The sequence below is a fragment of the Ambystoma mexicanum genome, chromosome 1p, assembly GCF_040938575.1.
Source record: "Ambystoma mexicanum isolate Mex_15411 chromosome 1p, UKY_AmexF1_1, whole genome shotgun sequence".
In the NCBI taxonomy this organism is placed as follows: Eukaryota; Metazoa; Chordata; class Amphibia; order Caudata; family Ambystomatidae; genus Ambystoma; species Ambystoma mexicanum.
In genome coordinates, this window is record NC_090921.1 from 1139273026 (window position 1) to 1139294737 (window position 21712).

The 21712-nt window shown below is 44.6% G+C and overlaps 1 long non-coding RNA gene across 1 annotated transcript in view; it reads right to left on the bottom strand.

Annotated features, from left to right (window-relative positions):
* Positions 1-3642, bottom strand: part of LOC138449754 (uncharacterized) — an 85174-nt gene extending 81532 nt beyond the window's left edge. Inside the window, exon 1 of the long non-coding RNA XR_011260176.1 lies at positions 3537-3642. This is a non-coding gene — a long non-coding RNA (uncharacterized lncRNA). The remainder of the gene's footprint in view (positions 1-3536) is intronic.
* Positions 3643-21712: the final 18070 nt, after the last annotated feature.

Sequence of the window (21712 nt, forward strand, 5' to 3'; positions counted from 1 at the left end):
TTACCGGCATGAGCCATGGCGCTAATAGCACCATGGCTCACCGCCTACCGTGTAATGAGGCCCCATGTGTGGCCATCCATGCCTGAATGATGGTGAAGACTTTGTTGATCCAGTCGACATCAGAGTTGTAGTTGCTTGATAGAGTAAGGAGTATCTGGGTGTCATCTGCATAGTTAGTGTAGGTGCTACCCAGAAGGTCCAGTTTGTCAAAGAGTGGTTTTGTAAATATGTTATACAAAGTAGGTGAAACACAGGAGCCTTGGGGGACACCACATGTAATGGGGATGGGGTCAGCAAGCGCTACGGGAGAGAAGACCTGCATAGTTCTATTGGCAAGGAAGGATTGTATCCATGTGACAGCTGAGAGGGAGAAGTGTGCTGCAGATGACAGGTGATTGCAGAGAATGTTATGGTCATCCAAGTCGAAGGCTGCAGAGAGGTCTAAGAGGAGTAGGATGGCGGTGTTGCCTTTATCTTTGAGTTGATCAATCTGACTTTTAAGGTCAACAAGGGCCGTTGCTGTTCCATGTTCAGGACTAAAGCCAGATTGACAGATTCCTAGTAGTTGGTTAATGTCTAGATAGTCTTGGATTTGCAGATGGGCAACTCTATGCAAGATTTTCAGAAGAAATGGGACGGTGGTGATTGGTCTGTAGTTGGTGGGTATGGACGGGTCTAGGGTTCATTTTTTTAAGAGTGGAAGAACCCATGATTGTTTCAGGTTACTTGGGACTGAATTAGCTGGGGGTCTGTGAATCTGAGTGAGCAATAGAGTATTGGTTGTATATGCACAGAGAAATTCCAAGAATTTGTGAACATTGCATTCATTCCAACAAATCCTGTTACCCTAGTTGTCAATAATATATTCTTGCTGTTCTTGGCAGTTTGACAATATCGGATCAAGCTTCTTGGCACTATGTGAGTGGTTCCAAAATCAGGAGAGGGCCAGAAGCAGCACCAGAACGTCCTGGTTCTTCAAATGTGTTGAGCGGGATCAAAACATGGCTCAAAGCAGTTTGACGGCAAACAATAGGGATCCTGGCTACCCTGGCTCTCAGCCAAGACAATAGTGCAGGGACAAGGTACAACCTTGTTATCATTCCCCCAAATTTGGGGGAGGATGGCAAATACCTGAAGGGAAGGGCTGGGTGCTGATCTAGCTGGCAGAAAGGCAGATCTTGCTCAAGCAGCAGGTCAATCCCAATGTGCTCTGGTGATGGTTATTAGGCAGAGCATTACTCTGCCTTAAAACAACTGCCTTCACCTAGTGGTTGGAGGACTCTTGAAAGGACTGCTCTCCCAAAAGCCTCCAAACAAATTCTTCTTGAAGTCTTGAAGTCTAAAGATATATCAAAGGAGTGGGAGACCACTGCTTTTGTAGGCAAATGTCCACAGGTTATTGGGAAAAAGCAAACCTGATTAAAGGTGTCCAAACTCTGGCCTTGTGACAAGGGGTCATTTCCTTCTGACATTGTACCCAGCGTGCATTGTGCTAAAGGATGGAGGCGACAGGAGGGAAGGAGAGGTACAGAGAGCAGAAGGATAGTGAAATCATTATCCAACAGTGCTGAACTTTCTCTGTTTACACTAACCCACCCCTTCCCTTGCCTGCAGCACCAAAGGCCCTTTTGTATGCAACACCTTGGTGTGAGGCTAGTCCTTTTTTGTATGGTGTGCCCTTTGATTCCTGTTTCTCAGGACAGTTTCTGCTCAGAGGCTGTCCTGCTGGAAATCCCTGTTAACCGACCTCACAAAGAATCAAAGGAGAGTCACAATCTTTTAGTCTCTTGTCCTGCTGGCTGGCATGGACAGGCTATCTGACCAGAACATACACAACCCTTCCACAGCAGAGCTGGGCTCAAAGTGTTGACACATGTATGATATAACAAGTTTCTGCAATATCTCCTGTAAAAGAAAGTACATTTTGTCATGAGAAATATCCTCACAGCTCTTGGCTAGATTCCTTTTTGGTGAAATATTGATACAAGGTTCCTTTCAGTAATGTTTCTTTGCAATCAGTATGAATAAAAAATAAAAATATTTTTTTATATTAAGCCCAGTCTAAAATCACCCTAGCCACATTCTTTCCTCTAAACAATAGATTGCTTGCAAATAATCGTTTGATCACTCGCTGTCTGTAAAATTACTAAATACCAGGGATGTTGTTAGGTCTGGAAAAGAAACGGGGCTACACTAATTTCAGGACTGTCGGGACTCGGGGCTAGCTAACCTTTTGGTTGTAGTCCCTGAGTTTCTATCCGGGGCTGCAACCAAAAGACTCGGGGCTATAGCCCCATCATCCTCCCCGACCCCCAGCGACGCCTCTGCTAAATACTGTTCTGTTCTGTTATAGTCTGGTCCGAGTTCAAATGCTTTTTTTAGATAATCACCCTTTCTCGACTAGGCATCCGCAGATTTGATCCAAGAAAAAAAAAACGAATGGTATATGTGTTCGAATTTCAGCTGAATGAAAAAAAAGAACAGCCGAAAATGTTGAATACATGTACCATTGGGTGCCTTTATAGTGAACAAGGGGAGCAGGGATTGCAGGGTGTCCCCTCACTCTTGTTCACTATAAAGGCATGGGGGTATAATAAAGTTAGAAAGAAAAAAAAGGACACTGCGGTGTCAGTTCCCATACACGGAAATGAAGGGAACCAGCGTTGCAGCGAGATGCAGTAGAACGTGGCACACAAGGGGGTGTGCCGCCCACAGGTTAGTAAAGGGGTGAGGGGAAGTGGGTTATCAGAAATGTTCACAGGAGAGAAAACCAAAAGTTATATCGTTCAAATGACTCTGGTTTTTCTCCCCCAAACATTTCTAATTCGTTTAATTCACGTTAATCCCAACAACTATGCTCTTAAACAACCAAAGCAAATTCTTAAAAGTTTGAGAAGTTTGGGGAATTCCAAATACAGCAGAGAATTCAGGCGCTTCAAGGTTCAGCTGAACATATTCACCCGTGGACCTTCAAAAGGGCACATACTTTGAAATGTCATGGTATTATAATAATAAGGGGACGGGTGGGTGCTATGTCCAAGAACACCAATGAGGTGTGTCAAAAAACATGTTTGGGGCCAGGAATGAGTGCAAGACCTGCGATTAGTGTACAAGAGGGAAATGGTTCCACATAGACTCTGACAGAATAGGCACAACCTGTTCGCCGGACATGGAGATTGCCTGATAGACCGATCATGTGAGGCAGACGCGAGTGCACATCTTAATAGAAACGTCCAATAGGGCGATTGAGATCTGCTGGGGAACAAAGTGCGCCTCTTATCGCTCGCTCCCTTCAGCAGAGAGTAAGGCGCATGCCTGGCGGATCCCTACGGAACAGGCCGAGATGCGGGGTTCACTCCCAAGCCTGCGCTCTTCACACACAGGGACAGATAAGCGGTATTAACGTGTCTGGGAAAGCAGCACGCGATAAGCTTGCCTTTCAATCTTTGCGCGCGACAAATTGCTCTGACTTTCCAATATCAAAACGAGACGCTCTATTGTGACCGCGATAACATTAATATGAAATGCGAGGATACCTGTTTAACATTCAGTTTAGTCCCCGGGGTTAAAAGCGGGCATCACACCCTCTGAAAAATACGGTGGCAATTCTTCTTCGCTCACCATGGCTACCTCCCCAGTCCATCCTTCCCTTTCCTGCAGTCAACTCTAGCGCTCGCCTATAAACAGTTCATTTGGTTGGGATGAGTCAGCCTTGCCGGGAGGGCGGACTTTGTAATCTAAAATTACAAGTTTCACAGGGAAACGAAAGAGTTTCTCATACTGCAAAATGATGAGCTCCACAGTAGTAGAATGCACATATCTGCCCATGAGCAAATCCTCTTATTTTTAAATGTGCGAATGAGCTAATTCCCAATAAAAAGGCACTAATAGCAACTAATGTCAGCGGATGCTACTGTGGCTTTGCTGACCTGTGGTCCTGTGCGTACTGTGTGCCTAATCCATACGGCAGTGCCATTCATTGTGTGAACATCCGCTGCATGATTTAGCCCTACCCCGAGTCACACCAATGATTTGGGTATTCAACACGTTTGCCGAATACAACTTTGCCAAAAAAAGTTGTCAATTTGTTTACCACTTTTTTCTACCTCCAAACAATGCATGGTAATTATGGGTATGGTATATAGACGGAGGTGTCTTTTCAAGGTAAAAAAAACGTGGTAAAGTCAGAGGAAAAATAATCTGAAACATTGCATTTGGCAAAAGGAAATGGGAAAGACTCATAGATCCATGACTTGCATGTTCCACAGAGTTTACATCCATTTTAACGGGGATGCAAAATGAACCAGATGTCAAAACCCGCCAGAAGATTGTTTCCATGGGTATTGCAAACTCCACACTATTTTGTTTCAGCTGCACTGCAAATCACAGTGGGACATCTACTCTGTTTGTTTACTGTTCCTGTCCGTCGCCATTAACATTCTGAAGATGGGCCTACCAACTCTACCTGATATTTGCAGTGTGCTAAAATCAGGCAGAGTTCATAGAGATCTGCCGCATTAACAACCGCCATGTTTTTTCGCAGCAGCCGCAATGTACCGATCTACGCCTTCTGTGCATGCCCGCACGGCAGATAATCTAGTTGCGTAATGGTGTATTTAAGCACAGGAAGTCTCAAGGCTGCATTGAATTCCCATGACTTTTTACACTTCCATGCGAAAAAGACGATTAGAATCTGTCAGAGAGCCCCTCACTGTGGAGACAGAGGTCATAGGAAACTTGATGACAAACTAATTAGGCCCAACGGGCCAAACCTATTGTGATGAATCAACTTCCTGGACACCAGTGGTGCAGTGGTGAATATTGGTTTCTAAACCATCAATCAGCCACACACCTCTAATACACCAGAAGGGATCAAAACCGATTGGAATAAAAAGCTAATTATAATCCTCCTTGTCCAATTTTGGTAACATGGACGGAATGGCAGGCTTATCTCCGAAGGGTCGTGGATTGTTGGTTAGTGGCAACACAGCAAAAATACAATTATTACCCAATGATAAAAGGAGTGTCCAGAATATGTACTTTATTAATCACAAAGTCTAACAGCACTACGAAATACAACCCAGCCTGTAAAGGAATGCAGAGGACTGACCGTTTCAAAGAAGGAAAAGGGATGCACTCTGGATACTGACAGGAGGGTAGTCAGCATGGTTGATAACCACAACAGTTTGTTAAGGTTTCTTGGCTTCAGCACAGAGGGGGCAATAGGTCTTAAAATGTCTTTATCAGCCTTCTCGGAAGGACCAGGGGGACAGAACCACAATGTACATTGTGCTGCAGGTGCTCTGGGACAGTGGTGTCGCCAGGAATCAAATTTAGGAAGGGTACAGAGGGGGTCAAAGACAAAAGTAGGGGGGCACAGACAAAAGTAGGGGGAGAACATGGGCACTGCTCGTCTTAGGTAGGGGGGGCATAAGGGGGGCACAAGGTTTCACAGGGGGGGCCTGGGCCCTCCAGTCCCAACTAGCAACGCCACTGCTTGGAGCTTGACAGGGTTGAGTTGGCTTTAGGCCGCTTTGCAGGTTTCAGTGGCAGAGTTCGAGATGGGACTCAACTGCAGGTATCAGGCGACAAGATGGCTCAGCCTGCAAAGCTAGCCGAATAGCTGCAGGCTGGCCTACATGGTGGCTCAGGGTAGCTCAGAGCTGATCGGAGGTTCTGTAGCACTGGTTGAGATGTCTCGGATGTCTTTAAGTGACTGCAACTTGACAACGGTCAGTTGTCAGTTGCAGAGCGAGGAACTCAACTGGCTGAAAATTGTCCTTTAAGGTGGTCATCAGAAAATGTTTGATGAGTTACTTCTCCTTGCTTCTTCAATGGGCTCATGTCGTCCTTTAAGTTGGACGTCCCACAGCTGTGGAGTGTGTTGCTGGCAGCTGTCTTGTCCTTGGTTGTAGGTTCAGAGACCTTCTGGCACGTCCTATCCAGGAAGCTTGCTGCAGAGCCTAGCACAGCATGCTGTGTGCTGGCAGTGTACCAGTTCTGGAGATGCTGAAGGGTCCTCTAACTTCTGAATCTCCCTCTGTTCTGTGGGAGATGTGTAGAGGAGGGATCTTGATTCCCACTTTGGATACCCTGGCCTTCCTTCACGTGCGGAAGATGTAAGGCAGACTGTACCTTCAGCCAGGGTCCAAGGCTGAGTTCTTCTTTGGTACTTCTGCTGAAGTCTTCAGATGATCTGCCAAAAGAGGGGCTCAAGCCCTTTCTTATGGCCAAGTGGGCCACAGTGATTGGTGTAGGCTAAGGCCACCTTAGTGAACCAATCCTGGGGTCCCTACCAACAATTTCCTCTGTGTGTGAGTTCATAACCAGAAAGCTTTGCAACATGAAAAGGGAAGGGGGGTTCCAGAACCAAAATGGCTGAACACTTCTCTCAACAGAAAAAGTTATTGGCTCACTCCCCTGTGATACTAGACCCCACCCACCTTCTTGTCTGCTGTGATCAACGAGTCTCTCTGGTTAATGGTGTTATGACCCGAGTATAACTTATAATAGGAATACACAGGAGCCGCACCTTTGAGACCTTAACTCTTTAATGTTAATCCAATAACTGACTTGTCCCACATTCCAACATTCTGGATCTTCCCCAAACCATTCTACAGTGTTCATTATAAATGGGGCTGCTTAACTAAGCATAAGACAAAGCAGTTGTTGGTTGCACTACACCGGGGCCCCTCTGCTTCTGTTTGCAAGCATTGGCACCTATCATCTTGTCTCATACAATGCCTCTTTTCTTGTTTCTGTTTTATTGCTTGCACCAGCAATGTTATTTAATATTTCATCCCTTTTGCTATTTGGTTTTCCCATTAAATTTATATGTAACTAATGTTTTATATGCTTTTGCACTTTAACGTGCTTAATATGTAATCGCGCATTATTTCAGTAACATGTGCTCCTTCTTTTATTGGTTTGTTTTCCCGGTCATCAGCTTGGTGCACTTACCGAGTATGTTTTGGGTATTTCCTGTCTATATATACCTATGGTATTCAGATTTTATCAGTGGATGAATTAATGTACTTGCTATCCCATTCATATACGTTTTACTTTCACACGCCATGTAATTGTTGTTTACCCATGATGTCATCGATGCAACGTTTTCCACAGCACTATCACGCACCACGCTTTGGTTTGTTTACCTATGACGTCACCGATGCAACGTATTCCTTGCACGATGATGCCTTCGTCACTAATGTGACATACGCGGCAGTATTTATCCAATTAACGCCACCAGGATGTTTGCTTTCTGGGATTCCCCTTACATAATTGAACGCTCGATTTAACGAGTAAATTTGCTGCAGTTTCCGCTCCTTTTTCTTTCTCATTCTCTGTGCTATAACATAATCATCCGTGGTCTATACTCTGTTTGCTATCAGGCTCCTTTTGTCAAGTGATGATAATATCAATTTTCTACAGGTTATATACTGATACTGCCACTGTGGCGTCCACTCTTTTGATACGGGTTACCAGTTCCCCATTTGAATACCCTGATGCTCCACTAGGTATGTGGTTTCATTACGTTACTGTCCAAAATGCTAATTCTTGATTTGTTCTGACTTATGACTTGGGTTACATGTCACGATTTTGGTTACCTGTACAGGGAGCGCGTTAAAGAATACTTTAATACAATTGATTTACGTTTGGTAAGCGTTTTCCCAATTGAATTGGCATGCATGCTTACACTGGATTTGGGGCAGTTCTGTCCACGCCTTTTGTTCCACCTGACTTTGAAGGGTTATCTATTTGATTTCAGTGGTTTTGTAGCCATTAACACTACTGCTATAATGGTGATTGATGCTTTGCTTTGCATGAGTGGTGGCTCCGGATCTGTGTACCACTTGGGGTTTCTTCAGCTACCCCCCACCATATATTTCATGATGCATATTTTCAGTAAGCTCCTAACATACAATATTATACTTGAGGGTTACACAACCTTATACACCATTATTCATTATATTTCTTTTGTTTTATTTTATTACATTGTTTCCTTATCCCTGCAACTGTCTTCGCTTCCCTGGTTCCACTCTCCAACCCGGGTGCATGGTATGCTAATATATATATATATATATATATATATATATATATATATATATATATATATATATATATATATATCTTTTTCAATATATATATTTTGTTGCTTCATTGTGTCCAAACAACACCTCACATGTTGTGGTTTTCTGTTTATTATGTGAAACAATTACTTTGCATATGCAATATGTATGACTTTTAATACTGTTTGTTGTATTATTTTGGATCTATATCTTGATTTGTCAATAATTCTGATGTCTTTGACCATATTCAATTTTGTTTTGTTACGTGACAATTTGCTTTTTGTTTTTGTGTATACAAAAATGAACCAGCCTTGAGGACGACCTGTGTGTCGAAACACGTGTCGGCTGTTCCTGTCTCAATTAAAGCATCAACAATTTTATCACTGCGCCTTACTGTTATAGTGTTAAGCACATTACCACCTCACCCTTTACTTTATCATTCTACATTCCGATGTAACATTCTCCATACACTTTGTACGAGCTACAATTGATAATGCCTGACAAACAAGTAATACTAATACATAACAACCCCCACCCCTTGCTTATCATCCAACTACATGCTTACATATTAATAACTTTCACTTAAAGGTGTTCAAATAACATATAGATTTGTAGTTACAAATTGATGAACTCACAAATTGATGAACTCACACCTATATCTGTTCAATTAATCGGTCTGGTATATGAACCACTCTATGAGGGCGACTCCTCAGGATCATGCCTCTTGAAACAGAGTTCCCACAATCAGCTAGCTCCACAGGATTTGAACTGACTGACACGGCAGCATCACCACCACCACCCACCTGCTCAGATTGTCCCACAGGAAATTGAATACCTCCCGAGTCCAACAAAACATCATCCAAGACAGAACAATTTGGTGAATCACCAACCAAACATTCATCGTTCTCAGAGTCATTGCTGGAATCCTCTTGAAACATTCTCCTAAAAAATGAGGCATTTCCCGTGACCTCATAGTCATCTTCTCCCTCTGCTGTGACCATTGATCCTTTCACTTTTTTTACTCTTAAAACCATTGGTTTATATTGTGAATCCAACTTTGCGTGTATCCTTTGTCTCACTAACACAGAATCTCCTATTCCAAAGTGGTTATCCTTAGACTTTCTGTTTCGATCAGTCCATTCTTTAACTCTTCTTCTTTTCACTCTGTCATGCTCCCTGATCTCCTCATCCTCCTCCAACATATAATCTTCCAACTGAGGAAGTCTAGTTCGAGGTTTATACCGAAGCATTAACTCTGCCGGCGAATATCCAGTTACTTCATGCACATTAAGCGTTACGTCTCCTTTTATGTAGAACAACGCTCGCTCTACAGGTGAGTTTATGACTCCTTTTTAAATGATGCAGCGCCTTTATAGTTTTCTACATTTTGAGTTCACTCCAACAACAGTCACCTCACTTTTGTCTTACTATTTCTCTTCTTATTTGTGATTCTTCGTTTATCAGTGCCCATCTTGCACTCCAGCTTTCCACTTGTGCAATATTTTCCGTGTCACTGTTGCTGCCAGATTGCCGTTCTGTTTCCCTCTTTTTTTTTCTTTTTTCGCCTCACTGCTTCTGTTCCTTTCTTCTACCAGTTTTGTTTCCCCTAGTCGCCATTGTTATGACCTGAGTATAACTTATAATAGGAATACGCAGGAGCCGTTACTTTGAGACCTTAACTCTTTAATATTAACCCAATAACTGACTTGTCCCACATTCCAACATTTGGATCTTCCCCAAACCATTCTACATTACGATGTAACATTCTCCATACACTTTGTGAGAGCTACAAATGATAATGCCTGACAAACAAGTAATACTAATAAATAACAAATGGTTCTTCCTACCACAGCCGTCAGGGAATATGAAGAGGATAAATGGGCATTTCAGAGAATTACAAAACCAGCTGAGCGATATTGTGGTCAGGATTGAGCATTTTGAAGAAAGACTTGACAGGGCTTTCTACAGGGGTGGCCTCTCATCAAATTGTATATTTTATATGAATATTTATTTGTGAGTGGACAGTAGCACAAACCATTTCCTTTCACTTTAACTATTGTGGTACTGCTGTGAGGTAACTGTTTTTATTTATTTTTTGTAGTAAAAATGTGTTTGCACTGTCTTGAGACATATGCTATCTTATGTTGTTCAGCTCAGTCAAGCCACTCAACTAATGTCACAGTGTCAAGGTGAGCATTGACAGGATGTATGGGTGATATAGGGCCTAAGTCACATGGGCTACTGCGCTTTAGTAGGGGTGTATGTTGGTATCTTCTTATATAGCTAAAAAGACTTATAGATCCTATTTGTGAGGCAAGTAGTTACATTACATATCTGTTCCTGCACAATGTCACTTAGTAGGATACCTGAAATACTTAGCTCGGATTAAAGTGTGGTGTGCATTGAATAAATACATTATATAAAAGATAGAGTCCAATGATCCACTATGGCATTGCAGTTGAAACATTTGCCAGTTCTTGTGGAAGACAAGCTTCCTGTTCAAAGAAGACATACTGTATCTCAGCTAGCTGTGCTTCTGTTGTTGTGCATTGTACTGTGTTGTCAGGTGCATTTCAAGGCCCTAAACAGAAATCCCTTTCACTTGAGAAACCGCATTCAAACACTGCACCATATACAGCCGTACTGTGCTTTCTCTGTCACACGAGTGGCAAGCAGTTGAACACTGCCTCCAAAAATGGCCCTGCATTGCTTTATTTCACCTGAATGACATGAAGTTATGCACTGCATCCAAAAACAACTGTGCATTGCTTTTGTTTCACCTGAATGACATGAAATTATGCACTGCATCCAAAAATGGCCCTGCGTTGTCTTTATTTCACCTGAATGACATGAAGTTGTGCACTGCATCCAAAAAGGGACCTGTGTTGCTTTATTTCACCTGAGTGACATAAAGTTATGGCCTACATCCAAAGAATAGCCCTGCGTTGCTTTTGTTTCACCTGAATGACAAGAATATCAACACTACAGCCAGACACAGCTTTTGCTTTCCATTTCACTTCAACAGCAGCCATTAAAACATTGCAAACGAAAAACGGCTTGGTATTTCCTTTTGTTCATGTCACATCAAAGAACCATGTGGAAGGGGCCTACCCCTCATTGGCAATGGACGAACAGCAAATGCAAACCCACTCAAAAAGAATAAATTAAAGAATCCCATGACATACAAGACAGGATTTCAACCTTTAGATGCAAAAACGGTTTCCACACGTGTGATAAAGAAAAATGACTTAAAAAAGCCACAGTGAAAAGATAGTGCTGCTTGCACAGCAAATGTCAGGTAAATATGCTTTGGGGGTGGAGGGGTTATGGAAGTCGAACCTAGCAGTCAACCATCCCACAATATACTTTGAAGCTACTGCGGGCATCAAAATTCCCTGCTTTGTCAGACTTGAAGGCAGGGGCTCAGGGATTTCAAAGAAAGCAAGTGTGGCTAAAGCTTGACTAGGAGATGTGAGCTCCATCCTGCACCCACTACAAAGAACAAACTGACAACTTCAAACGAGGTCATAACAATCTCTGGTCACTCTCTTTGGGGAATGAAGCACCCATCCCCAGGGGGGACAGACACTCCCAAATTGACATTAAAAGACTGATTTAATTTTAGACATTTTTTGCAGCAATCAGAATAAGAATCAATTTAGTTTTGTGCTATTTTTTCATGTAATTTCCAAGCAGTGTTAAAGAGACTAATTGCATTTCCATAGGACTTTGGGGACTAAAATGGCTAGTTAAGACTAGGTTCTGGCTGCTCGGAACATGTGACATTTATGAGATTTGATGGAAAGATGGAAGATGAAATTAGGAACATGCGTGATCGTTTGCAGAGTCATAACTGTTATACATTTTATGGAAATTACGAAAATGTGCCAAAGGGCCATGCTACCACGTACAGAGTTGGCAATTGGCTTACCTAATTCCCTATGACCCACTAAAACCGCATATCTATTTCATATGGCCTGGGCTAGTATAAGTATGAAGTTATGAGGCATAACTCGTTTTTGCCAAAAAGATGAGCTGAGAACAAAGCAGTGTAATAAATGCAAACAGACAGATGGTGCTTTCTTCCCTTGAACTAATAATACCAGGGGTGGAGAGAGGAATGGTATCCTGTCCTAAATGAGCGGCAGGGATAATTACAGGGTAATCCCCCTAGATTGTAAAGTTTGCGATGTCATTTGTGCTATATAAGGGGGACTGTACTAAATTAGGGACACACATACAATCCAGGGAGACAGGAGAAGGAGGTGGCTGAACCATACAATCTTTGAGAGTGCAGTGACCAGACCCTTGCCTAGCTGTCCAGAGTGTCCTGAGATCCAGCTGGCTTTCCAGTATCCTAAACCAAAGCAGAGTGCAGTGACCAGGCCCCTTGCCTAGCTGTCCAGAGTGTCCTGAGATCCATCTGGCTTTCAAGAATCCCAAACCAAGGCTCACTTTGTAAGTAGCAAACACCCCAGCCCGACATTGTGTCAACCCTTCCATTTTGTAGCATTGCACCCAATAATTCCCCCATTGAAAACCCCAAAGTGCCAGAGTAATTCAGTTACCTTCCCATAGAAGAATCTGTGTTTAGCCTGGGTATGTTAGCATATTCCATTTGGTAAAACTCTCAGTGTCTTGTACATCCTTAGCATATTTTGAAGTAAATCAATTAATTCGACCACTGAACTTCATGGTACAAGTTGGTTGAAATTCAAAACCATCAGCACCCAATTCTGAAACAAACATTAACCATAAACTGTCAGATAGAAATAACCTTCTATACAGGTTGAGTTTTCATCCTCCTTCAACTATTACGAGTGTACCATACAGTCAACTGCTGAGGGTCAAAAGAATTGTCAATACTAGCAATAGTTGGGAAACAACCAATATGCTTGACAAATTCAAAACAAGAGGGTATCAAGAATCAGAACTCCAACAGGCGAAACTAAAAGTCAACTGGAAAGAGCACAACCAATTGTTAACACCAAAAAGTCAGGACACCAGAACGGATACACCATTGGTGTTTGTAAATAAATATAGTATCCAGTCAAACAAAATCAAGAAAGCAGTATTGAAACACTGGCCACTGTTGTCATGCGACACACAATTACAGAACAACTTCAACAACAAACCAATTTTCGCTTTTCAAAGGAGCCACAATCTAAAGGATCTTCTTGTGGAGACTAACCCAAACCATTCAAAGAGGCAATATAGCAAACACACAGGGACTTATTCATGCCTTTCTTGCAGTAACCGCAATAATGTAATAAAAGGGAATCATCATAACACATTCGCAAACTGGAGAAAAAATACAACTAAAAGATTATGCAACATGTGAATCCCAGAATGTGGTGTATGCAATGAAATGTTCATGTCGTCTGACATATGTTGGACAAACCAGCTGCAAAGCTCGAATACGCTGGAATTAACATAAGTCCAATATAAGAACAAACAACCGCCATTTGCCTATTGCAAGACATTTTCAAGACCATAAGCACCAGCTCTCGCAAATACGTTTTCAAATTCTGGAAGTGATCAAAACTAAGGATCTACGAATGAATGTAACAAAAAAACTAGAACAACGCGAAGCGTTTTGGATTGACAGGCTTGAAACTGTTGCCCCACCAGGTCTTAACAAAGAGCTTGACTTATTCTGCTTTCTATAAACAAAGTATGATGGGACAGTTAAATATGAATACTATATGCAATGTGTTGCTTATTTACTAAATGTGATAGCAAGCAGAATTCTATGATACGTAACCTTGGCATCAGATGTTTTTGATGGGTAACTAATGATGAAAAAATAGTGATAAGACTCAGCTTTATAAGTTATAAGCACCATTTTGTAAATTGGCAAAGTCATTACGAAGAACAGATTGAGCATGTCCAGTTGCATCTGGGATTTTTTTACTCAATTGGTAAAACACATAGAAGTAGCATCAAGAAATATGCTTCCTTATGGCTGGCGCAGCATATACATATCATCAATCACTGATTCTGTTTTCTACATATATGCACACTGATGGAAAGCGCAATTCAAAAGGTATAATCATGTCAGACAGGCAAATAATCACATGCGTTTTTGTATTCGTGTAGCTCTGTGATTTCTGGTGTGGACATACCTTGAATCTACAATTCCCGACACACAGGACTTCCACGCTTCCACGTCATTGTGTGTTAATGTAATGACGTAGTATGTATAGAGCTCAGTCGCGGGTCGTGGCGTCCTGTTGCCAGTGGGAACAGCAATGCAGACCCTCGATGCGAGCGAAGAATGAAGTAAAAATAAAGTAAGTGTTTCACTACAAAGCACTGAGCGATAACTCTTATCACATAATTTTAAATCTACTCCCAAACACTAAATCGAGGTTCCTTGTTTAGAAAGGACAGGTCACAACATGAGCCTCCATGACCGGGTTGAATCAACAGCACGTTCTGTGAGCGCACAGTATAGGTAAGCGCTCATGTCTATATCATGTGCAGAATTAAGAGAGAATGTAAGCAAGCAGTCAGATGTTAGCAGAAATTCAATAAGGATTTAAAGCATGGCAATCTCATTTCTTTCCAGTGGATTACCTTCATACAGGTATACCTACTAAATTAAGCAGCATAATGGCTAATTTCAGTACAACATGTTCACTTGAACTACAATATAGAGGTACGAGACACAACTGAGACGCAGGCACCAAGCTTTTGTTTAATACTGGACATTTAAGGATTGATTATAAAGCAGAGTGCACAGCAAGTTGGCAGGTATGTGTAGTTTGATGTTGAAAAAGAAGGTTGTAAAGCTTGAACAATGTGATATGTTATGTTATCTAAATGGAATTTCTTGCAAATAGGGGTGGAGTTAGAGCCCTCCCTGAGGAAGGACTTAGTCCGAAATGCATCAGCAAGGGCCTCTGCTAATTAATTATGAATAAAGATAATCTGCGAACAAAATTGAAAAGTGAATGAAGTTCGAGTGAATCATTTTTTTCAATCTTCTTCAATTGACTTCATAAGAAGCATTATAAATTTGGATTATTCTGAGGATCAATTTGAAAGTAGTATTTACTACAGATCAGGCGTCTCCAAGGTCAGTGGACTTTCCACTGAGCAATTCTTGCCTGAAATTCGAAATTACCCACCTTGTCTTTGGTGTCTTTCTTTAATTACTATAGTCATTAAAGTGTAGCCTCAAAAGAAATTAGTTTCCTTGTAACTGAAAACCGAGTTTGTCAGTGTATTGTGTGCATTACCCCATGAATTCCTATTCGCATCTGTCCTATTAAAACCCCAAACCGTAGTCCCATTGAGAGCAATCCCTTTTGCCTACAAGTCTATCTGTTATGTGTCCCTGTCCTTGTCATTGAAAACTGATGTTCCTATTCTGAGCTAAACCCCTTCCCTGCACTGGCTGTCATTGTAAATGCAGTGTAAAATGAATTTCCATTTGCCAATGTATGTTTCCCTTTTGCATTTGCTTTCTCTCAAAACCAATTTTCCTACTTTCTTTCTATTGTTGCCCTGGTGTGCGCAATAGTAGACTCTAAGCTTCCCTATGTCCTCAAGTGTAAGCAACATGAATTTTCATTCATTCTGTCCCCTAGCAGTTCTGGGTAATACTCGAAATCCTTTTCTGCCATTTTGCTCCAAAAACAGGTTTTCATTTTCTTTGCTGGCTTCCCATCTTGGGGTGGTGGGCTTTACTCCAAATCCGATTTTCTCTTTCTATTCTTACTCCTTGCCACTGCCTTCCATTCAAAGGAATCAAGTTAGCTTATGTTTGGGGGTGATTGTTGAAGGGGGAGTGCTAAACCGTTGGTGTTGTCTCTTAATAAAACCGTTCTTTTTCTGTGTTGCCATTAAAGATTGGTGGAATTGTAACAGTATCTCTTAACCTAATTGTTTTGTAGAGATTAGTGCATTTGTGTTACCACCCCATTGGTGGCTGTGACATTGTTTGTTGATTATTTTCCTTCTTCATTAAATCATGAATTAATAAATAGCATATTGATACACACCGGCCTGATTCCTGGTCCATTGTGTGGAGGTTGGGTGCGAGATGGGTTGGAGGCCTACTCAAACAAAAGAATCTGTGGTTTATTAAAAATAAAAAGCACTTTATTTTACGGCACATTCATTGTCGGGGAAGGAGTCCCTGGCTGGAGTGTGCCGTGTAATAAAACTGTGACAAAGTGGTGGTTTCTGCCGTGATAAGAGTTTTCAGCCGTGACAGTGCAACACAGCAGACTAACCCATTGAAAGTAGTGTTATTTTTAGTGGCTAGAAAGCTGGGTTGAATTGTAAAGGCGCCATTCAAAAACTTGTACCCAAGGTATCAGGGCTGTGTCTCATAACAAAATATTGCAACTATAAACTAGGCAAGAGCAGGGTGGAGATTTTGTCCTTGCATAGATAACCCACCAGCAGTAGAGCACTTTTCATAATGAGCACCATGGAAATTAACATTGCTAGACAGCACCCTGTATCCAAATTGTTCATTAGAGGGGAATGGGCAGAACAAAAAAATGAAGCCTGGCTATCTAGTATGATGCAACAGGTGACCTCTATAAGTATGGATGTGTGGCAGGACAGTTGCCTGTTATATGAAGCCCTGACCGGGTTCTACATGACGCAGAACATGATATGATATGATATGGCATTTGTAACGCGCCTATATACAAGTGTTTCAAGGTGTGATGAGGCGGGGGGGGGACAAAGGGAGACAGACAACGATCCTACTAGGCAAGGTGTCATTCAGACCGCGCAAGTGCAAGGGGAGAGGGGACTGGGAAAAGTGCAAGGGGAAGGGGAGAGGGGGAAAGTGCTGTACCTGGTTAGTAGAATACAAGATAATTAATAGGGCCAGCTGGTGGCAAGTGCAAGGAAAGTGCAATACGTGGTTAGTAGAATACAAGATAAATAATAGGGCCAGCTGGTGGCAAGTGCAAGGTAAGTGCCGGGAGAAGGGGCTGTGGGATACAGAGACAGTCCCGTAGTGCAGGTAGGCAGTGCAGGGAAGAGAGGCTTGGCCAAGGACCGAGATCGGTGAGTGGCCCAGTAGCAGATTCGGTGCGGGTTCAGTGATTTTAGCAGGGGAGAGAGGGAGAGAAAGCAGAGGTAAAGAGGAAGGTTTTGAGGTGCTTCCGGAACCGGAGATGGTTCTCCTCAAGTTTCAGGGAGGCAGGAAGGCTGTTCCAGAGGGAGGCCCCTGCTGCGGAGAGAGATCTACCACCAGCTCGTTGCTTGGAGAAGCGGCTGACCCTGAGGTAGTTGGAGGTGGATGAGCGAAGAGCTCGAGAAGGAAGATATTTAGGAAGAGAGAGTTGAAGGTATTTTGGCCCAAGGCCCCAGAAGGCCTTGTGGACAATGCAGAGGGTTTTGAACTTAATCCTCATAGCCACTGGGAGCCAGTGTAGAGATTTCAGTCCTGGAGAGATACGGTCCTTGGGCTTGAGGCCAAGGACAAGTCTCGTAGTCCTGTTCTGGATGAGTTGCAAAGGGCGGAGAGTAGAGGCAGGAAGATTTAGATAGAGGCTGTTACAGTAGTCCAGCTTCGAGAGAACCAGGGCTCTGGAGAAAGTGAGCTTCTGGGGGAAGGAGAGGAAGGATCCCTCTGAGGAGGTGTAGCTGGTAGTGTGACTTCTTAGAGACGTCAGATATGTGAAGAGAGAAAGAGAGTGTGGAGTCGAAGATGACCCCGAGATTTTTTGCCTTGCAGGTAGGTGCAGGAAGAGGACCAAGGGAGGCCGGCCAGAGAGCTGCAGGGAAAGGGGGAGTGGGCGTGCCAATAAGTAGAATCTCATCTTACTGGCATTAAGGCAGAGGTCGTTGGCGGCACACCATTCCTGGATAGCAGAGAGACAGTCAGAGATGAGGGAAGGGGAAGAGGAGGCCAAGGGTAGCCTGAAAATGAGCTGGGTATCATCCGCGTAGCACTGAAAGTTGGGACAGAGAGCGGCGATGCGGTGAGCAAGAAGTGCCAGATACTGGTTGAACAGCCAGGGGGAGAGGTTACAACCCTGGGGGACACCACAGGTAGAGAAAAAGATGTCAGAGAGGAAGGAACCCAGTTGGACCTGGGAGGGTCGATTGGAGAGGAATGAGGTCAGCCACGCCAGAGCCTGACCAGTGATACCCAGGTTATCACAGAGGCGGTTGAGCAGGATGGTGTGGTTGACAGTGTCAAAGGCAGAAGAGAGGTCGAGCAAAATGAGAACACAGGGGGTGTTAGAGTTAAGGTTAGAGAGCAGGTCCTCACAGATGTTCAGAGGAGCAGTTTCCGTGCTTCTGGCAGCTCTGAAGCCAGACTGATGTTCATGAAGACTACCAACAGATTCAGCATGGAGATTAAGCTGGGAGATGGCCAGTTTCTCCAGGAGCTTGCCCAAGAAGGGAGTGATAGAGATTGGGCGATAGTTAGCTGGGCAGGAGGGGTCGGAAGAGGGTTTCTTAAGAAGGGGGTGCACAAGGGAGTGCTTGAGGAGGGAAGGAAAGACTTCTGAGGCGAAGGAGGGATTGCAGAAGTCAGCCAGGGCAGGAGCCAGGGAGTCAATGTGGTCCTTGATAGTTTTGGAGGAACAGGGGTGGACCTGTTTTGACAACACTTTCATAGATCGGACTTGTCTCGAAACCTCGTCAGCAGAAAAAAGGGGAAAGGCAGAGAAGGAGGGAGGAGGGGTTGATGGAGAAGGGCCAGAGGGAGAGCAGGGAATAGAGGGGTGGGGGGTGATAGGAGGAGAGTGAGGACAGGAGGCACTGAGTTTTTGAAATGAAGTGAGAGGCCAGAGCCGTGCAGAGGGCCTGAGAGGGGACAGGAGAGGTGGAGACTGCAGCAGGGTTGGCCAGCTCCTTGCAGATTTTAAAGAGTTCGGCCAAATTGTTAGATGCAACAGAGATGCGAGCTTGGATAAGGGCTCTCTTCTTAGTGAGAACGGAGAGCCAGTATTGCCTTTGGAGCAGGCGGCAGGCCAGTTTGTCAGAGGATGAACATGAAGCACGCCATTTCCTCTCTGCCACCCTGCAATTGCGTTTAAGGGTGACGAGATCTGAGTCATACCAGGAGTTACATTTGGCTTTGGGCTTCAGGCGGATCCTCATGACAGGGGCAAGGATATCAAGGGTATCAGATATAGCAGAGTGGAGAGTGGAGAGGGCTGTGTCAGGGTGGGAGTCAGCCAAAGGGGAGGAGGGGGCGAGAAGGTGGTAGCGAAAGCCTCAACTGACACGGGCTTCATGGGTCGGATGACCGTGAAGGTGGGTGGCATTGATGAGGGTGGCTTTGCCTGTGGGGAAGGGAGAGTGAGGTGGGAGGATAGGAGAAAGTGATCACTCCAGGAGAGAGGAGTGGAGAAAGGGACAGAGAGGGGAAGGTCAGAAGAGTTCAGAGCATCGAGAGTGTGCCCTGCAGAATGGGTCGGCCCAGACGGGAGAATAGAGATTGAGAGAGAGAGAGTCGCAGAGGTCGCGAAAGAGTCCAGAGGGAGGACAGGAGGCATCAAGATGGATATTGAAGTCTCCAAGAAAGAGGAGTTGAGTGGTTGAGGACAGGAGTGAGGAGGAGAGGTCAGCCCACTCCGAGAGGAAGGTGGAAATTTGACCAGGTGGCCGATAGATAGTAGCCACGGTAAGGGAATAGCTGGGAGAGAGAGAGTCGGCAGACAAGGCATTCAAAGGAGGAGTAGGTCTGTGTAGGAGTGACAGTGGCAGGAATCCACTCAGGGAAGATAAGGGCCACATCCCCCCTGCACGGTTGGACCTGGGAAAGGAGAGGATCTTGTAACCGTCAGGTAGGAGTGTGTCAAAGCTGATGACAGAGCTGCCCCTGAACCATGTCTCAGTGAGACCGAGGATGTCAAAGTCCAGTTCCTCAAGAAGGCGACAGATATCAGAGGAATGTTTGACGGCAGAGCAAGAGTTAAGAGTGGCAATGTGGAGAAGGTTGCCCTCTTTGAAGGACTTCCGGGGAGAGGTACAGATCAGAGGTACGCCCTGCGGAGGTGAAGAAGGTGGAGCCAGAGAGAGGGCAGGGTGGGAGGGAGGAGGCAAGGTATCTGAGGACAGGGAAGAGGGGACAGAAGGAGAGGAAAGGAAGTTGATGAGGCGCAGGAAGCGTCTATCAAAGAGGTGGATGTTGGCCTGAGGGCCTTGGACCAAGACGGTCCCATTAGCGTAGACATTAATGATGGCCTTAGAGGAGCGGAAGGGGGCCAAGAGGACATCCCAACGTGTGCCACCATTAATGGGAGAAGAGGAAAAGGGAGAGAGCACAGAGACCATATGAAGGGTCCATTGGTCAGGGGAGGGCACGTAAAAGAGGATGTCAGTAAGAGTTTCCTTGGAGGAGACACTGGTGTAGGTGTCAGCGATAGGGAGGCCTGGGTTTGAGACCAGGATATCCTTTTTAAACTTTTCCTACTGGATTTAGTGAGGAGAGCAGGATAGTCAATTGAAAAGCAGTTGGAGAAGATAGGAGAGATAGAGAGCACCATGGAATAAGGAGGGAGGGGGGGAAGACAGATAAGAGCAAGCAGACAGGAATGAAGCGGCAAGCTCTAGTTTACCACAATTACAGAGCAACAGTAACAGTAAATACGAGTTAGGTACCCAGTGCAGGGGGCACCTAGGTTTGAGAGTCCTGCGAGGGGAGAAAAAAGCCCTAGTTTTACCACAATTACAGAGCAACAGTAACAGTAAATACGAGTTAGGTACCCAGTGTAGGGGCCACCTAAGTATGAGAGTCCTGTGAGGGCAGAAAAAGCCCTAGTTTACCACAATTACAGAGCAACAGTAACAGTAAATACGAGTTACGTACCCAGTGTAGGGGCCACCTAAGTATGAGAGTACTGAGAGGGGAGAAAAAGCTCTAGTTTACCACAATTACAGAGCAACAGTAACAGTAAATATGAGTTAGGTACCCAGTGTAGGGGCCACCTAAGTATGAGAGTCCTGCAAGGGGAGAAAAAGCCCTAGCTTACCACAATTACAGAGCAACAGTAACAGTAAATACGAGTTAGGTACCCAGTGTAGGGGCCAGCTAAGTTTGAGAGTCCTGCAAGGGGAGAAAAGCCCTAGTTTACCACAATTGACGGAACACACTGAAAGGTGCAGGTTGGTGGGCGAGCAGGTGGAGCTGACCAGAAGAAAGAATGGCAGACTGGCGCCTGGCATCCCCTGTGGACACCTGCAGACACACAGGGAGCTGCAACAGTAGGAGCCGCCCTTTGCCTAAGGGGGGCCCTTAGCCGAGGGGGTCTGCCGGGCAGGGGGCTGCCCAGGGGGGGTGGGACTAAGGCAGGGGGAGAGGAAGGGGAGGGGGGTGTGGGCGGGCAGGGTGGCAGGAAGGGAGAGGGGAAGAGGAGGCTCACAAAGCGAGGTGGAGGGAGGGGGCAGGGGGCAGCACAAACGCGCACGGAGCGCAACAAAACAAAAACAGTACAAACTCAGAAAAATAAAAGGAAGCTTACTGGAGCCCAACGGGGCTTGGATGGCAGCCTCACCAGCAGGCCACACAGGGCTACGGGCGACCGCTCGAACCCGCTCAGGCTCAACAGAGAAGCGAGCGTGGTGAGCGGTCATCACGTAGTCCTGGAGGGACTTAGAGGACAACGAATCAGAGGGGGGTGTGGGCAGGCAGGGAGGCGGGAAGGGAGAGG